Source organism: Lactuca serriola, chromosome 8 (genome assembly GCF_051521515.1).
Source record: "Lactuca serriola cultivar US96UC23 chromosome 8, Lser_US96UC23_V15, whole genome shotgun sequence".
NCBI classification, from domain to species: domain Eukaryota; kingdom Viridiplantae; phylum Streptophyta; class Magnoliopsida; order Asterales; family Asteraceae; genus Lactuca; species Lactuca serriola.
In genome coordinates this window covers 323,414,318-323,421,555 of record NC_136415.1, presented here as the reverse complement: position 1 = coordinate 323,421,555, position 7,238 = coordinate 323,414,318, and positions in this window count along the sequence as shown.

The window sequence follows — 7,238 nt, the reverse complement described above, 5'->3', positions numbered from 1 at the left end:
AAGACAATTTTGGTTTATTCTTAGTAACTTTTTGATTTGAATCATGTTTACATACTTTGATTTCGTTTTTGAGTTTATGTTTGCTGCAATCATGAGCTAAAAACTTATTCTTCTGTTAGGGTAGACAATTTTGTGAACATGGATTGATTATTTGAGTAGGATTAATTTTAATTGGTGATTATGTTTTGTTAAGCTTGTTAAAGAACCTTATGTGTTGACAATAACTATTCTTTTGTTAATAAATCAGTAATTAAGTTGTATGAACATCTCTTAGTTATTAATTTCATATGATTTATTGTGACCACATAGTTGTATGTCTAGGAATAACGAACGTGAAACTAGAATTAACTAGAAGATAGGTAAGTTAATGTGTAAGCTTGTTGGATGAACATCGACAAGAGGTTAATTGAAGGGCCAATTTAGTTAACCACTACAAGTCTTACTTAACCCGAATCAATAATCTAGGAAACCCGTTAATTTAGACAACTGGCCATTGGTTGAGTTAATTTGTTTTCTAAGAATTAGGAATAGCGAACATGAACCTAATTATCTTAATCGGTAGCCAATGAAGAATTAATCCGATACATTAAAATCATCCATGGGAACAAATGAGTCGTACCTAAACAGAAGTCCTTTTTACTATTGAATTTAGCTGGTAATTAATTGTTTTAGTTGCTAGTTAGTTAATTTGTGTGTTGGTTATTCTAATTAAGTTTCTAGTCTTGTAAAACTAGAGAAAACCCCCTTTTTGTTATTTGTTTTATTTAGATAATATTAGCATTTATTTTAATTGTTTACCGTTCCCTGTGTTCGATACCCTACTTGCTTGAACTATATTACAAATCGATAGGTACACTGCCTTCCGTGTGTTTATTTTGTGTCTAAGTTAGTAGGATTAAAACTAGTTGGTTTTACACACATCAAGTTTTTGGCGCCGTTGCCGGGGAACGGTTCTAAATAGTTAATTTTATTTGCTAATTGTTATCGGTTTTATTTTATTGATTATTTTTTTTATTTAGTTTAATTTTTATCTTTATTTTTATTTATTATGTATTTTCCAAATCTCGATGCTTTTGATGCTTTTCTTGAGGAAGTAGTGCAGGAAGATGAGGATTATGACTCGGATGAAGATTTGAAGAAATTTGATAGATGGTTAGATATCATCTTGTCTAACGATCAAGAACAATCTGAGTCACAAGAGCTAGATTTACAAGATGATGAATTTAATCCAGAAAGAGACTTGGAGGAGCTGCAAAGGTTGCTAGCAGTGAGGTCAGACGAAGAACAAGAACAAGCTGAATTGCAAGAACCAAGTTGTGGTTTGACCATTACCACGACATGGTCCCATGTTCTTCCGGTTTGTGTTTCGAAGCATGGGGTGACGATTCCAACTTTGGAGAAAGTTCTGAAGCGCGATCCATTTCTGATTAGTACCCGACCGGTCCCAACCCTTGTCAATATTCTTGGGTTTTATGAATTCAAGCTCGTTTGGCCAATTTTTGAAGCAAAGAGTCGAATTTTACAAATTGGTCCACAGAAAATATTTAATGCAATGGATGGATGGGCATTGATTTTATTAGAAGTTTATTAAGTTGGGAGTCCAGCTAAAGACTCGCACAAAAAGAAGCGCTTGCGGGAGGCAACCCGTCATTAGAGTTTGTTTTTCTTTTTCTTTCTAAACTTCTAGTATTTAGGGATAATTTAGGATTTTTATTTTGATGTTTTTTTTATTACTTGGTATTTGTTTTTGATCTTTTCAGTTTGAGTGTAAGGATGCATGCGAGAGTCTAGAGTCAAGGATAACCTAGGGAAAGAATCGAGTCTAGGCGAGAGAGAAAACGAAGTTTTGAGTCTAGTTATGAGTTCGGTGATGAAAGAGGTTATTAAGAGCTCATTTACTAAAGAAAAAATGGGGAAAGTATCAATTTAATATTCGCCACACACATCAGAATCAGACCTGGAGCAGAAACATTTTCTTTATACAACGATGGACTCGGCGAGTGCACTTACCTACTCGACGAGTCCCAGTATAAAAACTCGACTTCTGCCAGTATTACGCAACAACTCGGCGAGCCACCCTATAGACTCGACGAATTGATCCTTATTTTGTCTCTCAAGCTGATGATTTGATACGAAAATTGGCTACACCTTTGAAGAACAATTTCTGAGCGTTTCCGAGAGTTTTTTTCGTCTACATTTGGAGCTATACCACACGATACTTGACACCCAAGGCATGGATGAGCTGCTACCATGTCTAAAGTCAATTGAAGTTGGAGCTAAAATGAAAGTGACCAACCTATCGACTGCTATACCAGGGGAGTTTGTTCCAATTCCCTCTTTATTCTCTTTTTATGTTTTTATCATACATAATATGCAATGAGGGCATTGCATAAAATAAGTGTGGGGTAGGGGGTTGGTTACATATTAGAAAATTTAGAGTCTTATTTTTGGTTAATATTAAAAAAAAAAAATTGCACACCAAAAATGTTGCTTAGGACTTAATTTAGAAAATTTTGGTAAAAGTAATTAGGATTCCATGCTAGTATTATATTTGATGATTGCATGAAGACCCAAATGTTTAGTTGAGCCTATATACGTTCTAGTGCATTTGTGGCTTCCTTATTCTAGTGAAATCATGGGACAAAAACACGACCTCGCTTAGTTCGAAGGATGCAATATGTTTAGCATCGTGTACCAGAAATGTATCCAGGAAAATTATTATCGTTAACCAATAAAGGTTGAAGTTGAGCGCCCCTGCTTAAGCATGTAGGTTTTGAGTGAAAAAAAAAAGTGAGTTACATGTTAAAAAAAGAGAGAGTGAATTACAAGAAAAGTTTGAAGAATTTTTGGAGCATCAAAGTTAAAGTATTAAGTCAAAAGATCAAAATTCCGAAGATTCAAAAAGCTGAAGATACCAAAAATCAAACAACAAGGTGGTGAATTCAAAGAAATTAAAGATCAAATGTCAAAGAAGTGAAGAATTCCAAAGAGCTCCAATGTGGTATCATAAATTGTAATTGTCTAGATTATGTATGCTTGGGTTGCTCAACCAAAAATACCTTGAGGTTAGGAGATTTTCTGAGGATGGATTCGGAGGGATGCATAAAATGAGCATTGTTCGGAAAAAGTGGGCGAATGTTTATGAGGATTGTGAGTATTTGGAGTATAGGGGGTTATTAGGAAAATTTTAGACACAAATGCATGCGTTGCGGTCTTGGCATAATGGCTGGGTTCGATTGGGATTGTCTTATGTAATATTAGTGTACTAAAATTCAGTTTTGCTTGGGGGCAAGCAAAAGTCAAGTGTGGGGTATTTTGATATGAGCATATTTAGTTATAAAATTCATGCATTATCTTAATACTTTATGTTGTTTTTGTCTCATTTAATGAACAAAATGTGCTTAATTAGCTTAAATATTTCATTTTCAGTAACAAAGACATGCTCGGATGGAAAAGGAAGTGGAACTAGCGATTGGAGGCTTGGATCTTGGATTTTGAAGAAAGAAGGATGTTGCTGGACAGGTTGACCCCTCGTCAGTGTTTTGGCCATATCTCATAAACTGTAACTCCGATTGACGAGATTCAAAATGTTCTGAAAAGTAGACACAATTCCGGACGACTTTCGTGTTTTGAGAAAATGCTGATTCGAAACGTACTCGGCGAGTAGGGTCGATTACTCGGCGAGTTGTATCGAACTTTCACGATTCTAGACGTGCTGGCTTGCCGTACACGGGTTTTAAGTGATGTACTCGGCGAGTAGGTCACTGGACTCGCCGAGTAGCCTTTGTTTTGTGAAAATCTATATAAAGGGACTTTCATATCGATACCCTAGCATGGAGAGAAACCCTAGGAGGCTGAGAAACGAATGGAAGTGCTGCTAGGTCGTGAGGAACTAAAGAATCAACCCTACATTAAATTGTGAAGAGAATCAAGACAATTTTGGTTTATTCTTAGTAACTTTTTGATTTGAATCATGTTTACATACTTTGATTTCGTTTTTGAGTTTATGTTTGCTGCAATCATGAGCTAAAAACTTATTCTTCTGTTAGGGTAGACAATTTTGTGAACATGGATTGATTATTTGAGTAGGATTAATTTTAATTGGTGATTATGTTTTGTTAAGCTTGTTAAAGAACCTTATGTGTTGACAATAACTATTCTTTTGTTAATAAATCAGTAATTAAGTTGTATGAACATCTCTTAGTTATTAATTTCATATGATTTATTGTGACCACATAGTTGTATGTCTAGGAATAACGAACGTGAAACTAGAATTAACTAGAAGATAGGTAAGTTAATGTGTAAGCTTGTTGGATGAACATCGACAAGAGGTTAATTGAAGGGCCAATTTAGTTAACCACTACAAGTCTTACTTAACCCGAATCAATAATCTAGGAAACCCGTTAATTTAGACAACTGGCCATTGGTTGAGTTAATTTGTTTTCTAAGAATTAGGAATAGCGAACATGAACCTAATTATCTTAATCGGTAGCCAATGAAGAATTAATCCGATACATTAAAATCATCCATGGGAACAAATGAGTCGTACCTAAACAGAAGTCCTTTTTACTATTGAATTTAGCTGGTAATTAATTGTTTTAGTTGCTAGTTAGTTAATTTGTGTGTTGGTTATTCTAATTAAGTTTCTAGTCTTGTAAAACTAGAGAAAACCCCCTTTTTGTTATTTGTTTTATTTAGATAATATTAGCATTTATTTTAATTGTTTACCGTTCCCTGTGTTCGATACCCTACTTGCTTGAACTATATTACAAATCGATAGGTACACTGCCTTCCGTGTGTTTATTTTGTGTCTAAGTTAGTAGGATTAAAACTAGTTGGTTTTACACACATCAAGTTTTTGGCGCCGTTGCCGGGGAACGGTTCTAAATAGTTAATTTTATTTGCTAATTGTTATCGGTTTTATTTTATTGATTATTTTTTTTATTTAGTTTAATTTTTATTTATTATGTATTTTCCAAATCTCGATGCTTTTGATGCTTTTCTTGAGGAAGTAGTGCAGGAAGATGAGGATTATGACTCGGATGAAGATTTGAAGAAATTTGATAGATGGTTAGATATCATCTTGTCTAACGATCAAGAACAATCTGAGTCACAAGAGCTAGATTTACAAGATGATGAATTTAATCCAGAAAGAGACTTGGAGGAGCTGCAAAGGTTGCTAGCAGTGAGGTCAGACGAAGAACAAGAACAAGCTGAATTGCAAGAACCAAGTTGTGGTTTGACCATTACCACGACATGGTCCCATGTTCTTCCGGTTTGTGTTTCGAAGCATGGGGTGACGATTCCAACTTTGGAGAAAGTTCTGAAGCGCGATCCATTTCTGATTAGTACCCGACCGGTCCCAACCCTTGTCAATATTCTTGGGTTTTATGAATTCAAGCTCGTTTGGCCAATTTTTGAAGCAAAGAGTCGAATTTTACAAATTGGTCCACAGAAAATATTTAATGCAATGGATGGATGGGCATTGATTTTATTAGAAGTTTATTAAGTTGGGAGTCCAGCTAAAGACTCGCACAAAAAGAAGCGCTTGCGGGAGGCAACCCGTCATTAGAGTTTGTTTTTCTTTTTCTTTCTAAACTTCTAGTATTTAGGGATAATTTAGGATTTTTATTTTGATGTTTTTTTTATTACTTGGTATTTGTTTTTGATCTTTTCAGTTTGAGTGTAAGGATGCATGCGAGAGTCTAGAGTCAAGGATAACCTAGGGAAAGAATCGAGTCTAGGCGAGAGAGAAAACGAAGTTTTGAGTCTAGTTATGAGTTCGGTGATGAAAGAGGTTATTAAGAGCTCATTTACTAAAGAAAAAATGGGGAAAGTATCAATTTAATATTCGCCACACACATCAGAATCAGACCTGGAGCAGAAACATTTTCTTTATACAACGATGGACTCGGCGAGTGCACTTACCTACTCGACGAGTCCCAGTATAAAAACTCGACTTCTGCCAGTATTACGCAACAACTCGGCGAGCCACCCTATAGACTCGACGAATTGATCCTTATTTTGTCTCTCAAGCTGATGATTTGATACGAAAATTGGCTACACCTTTGAAGAACAATTTCTGAGCGTTTCCGAGAGTTTTTTTCGTCTACATTTGGAGCTATACCACACGATACTTGACACCCAAGGCATGGATGAGCTGCTACCATGTCTAAAGTCAATTGAAGTTGGAGCTAAAATGAAAGTGACCAACCTATCGACTGCTATACCAGGGGAGTTTGTTCCAATTCCCTCTTTATTCTCTTTTTATGTTTTTATCATACATAATATGCAATGAGGGCATTGCATAAAATAAGTGTGGGGTAGGGGGTTGGTTACATATTAGAAAATTTAGAGTCTTATTTTTGGTTAATATTAAAAAAAAAAATTGCACACCAAAAATGTTGCTTAGGACTTAATTTAGAAAATTTTGGTAAAAGTAATTAGGATTCCATGCTAGTATTATATTTGATGATTGCATGAAGACCCAAATGTTTAGTTGAGCCTATATACGTTCTAGTGCATTTGTGGCTTCCTTATTCTAGTGAAATCATGGGACAAAAACACGACCTCGCTTAGTTCGAAGGATGCAATATGTTTAGCATCGTGTACCAGAAATGTATCCAGGAAAATTATTATCGTTAACCAATAAAGGTTGAAGTTGAGCGCCCCTGCTTAAGCATGTAGGTTTTGAGTGAAAAAAAAAAGTGAGTTACATGTTAAAAAAAGAGAGAGTGAATTACAAGAAAAGTTTGAAGAATTTTTGGAGCATCAAAGTTAAAGTATTAAGTCAAAAGATCAAAATTCCGAAGATTCAAAAAGCTGAAGATACCAAAAATCAAACAACAAGGTGGTGAATTCAAAGAAATTAAAGATCAAATGTCAAAGAAGTGAAGAATTCCAAAGAGCTCCAATGTGGTATCATAAATTGTAATTGTCTAGATTATGTATGCTTGGGTTGCTCAACCAAAAATACCTTGAGGTTAGGAGATTTTCTGAGGATGGATTCGGAGGGATGCATAAAATGAGCATTGTTCGGAAAAAGTGGGCGAATGTTTATGAGGATTGTGAGTATTTGGAGTATAGGGGTTATTAGGAAAATTTTAGACACAAATGCATGCGTTGCGGTCTTGGCATAATGGCTGGGTTCGATTGGGATTGTCTTATGTAATATTAGTGTACTAAAATTCAGTTTTGCTTGGGGGCAAGCAAAAGTCAAGTGTGGGGTATTTTGATAT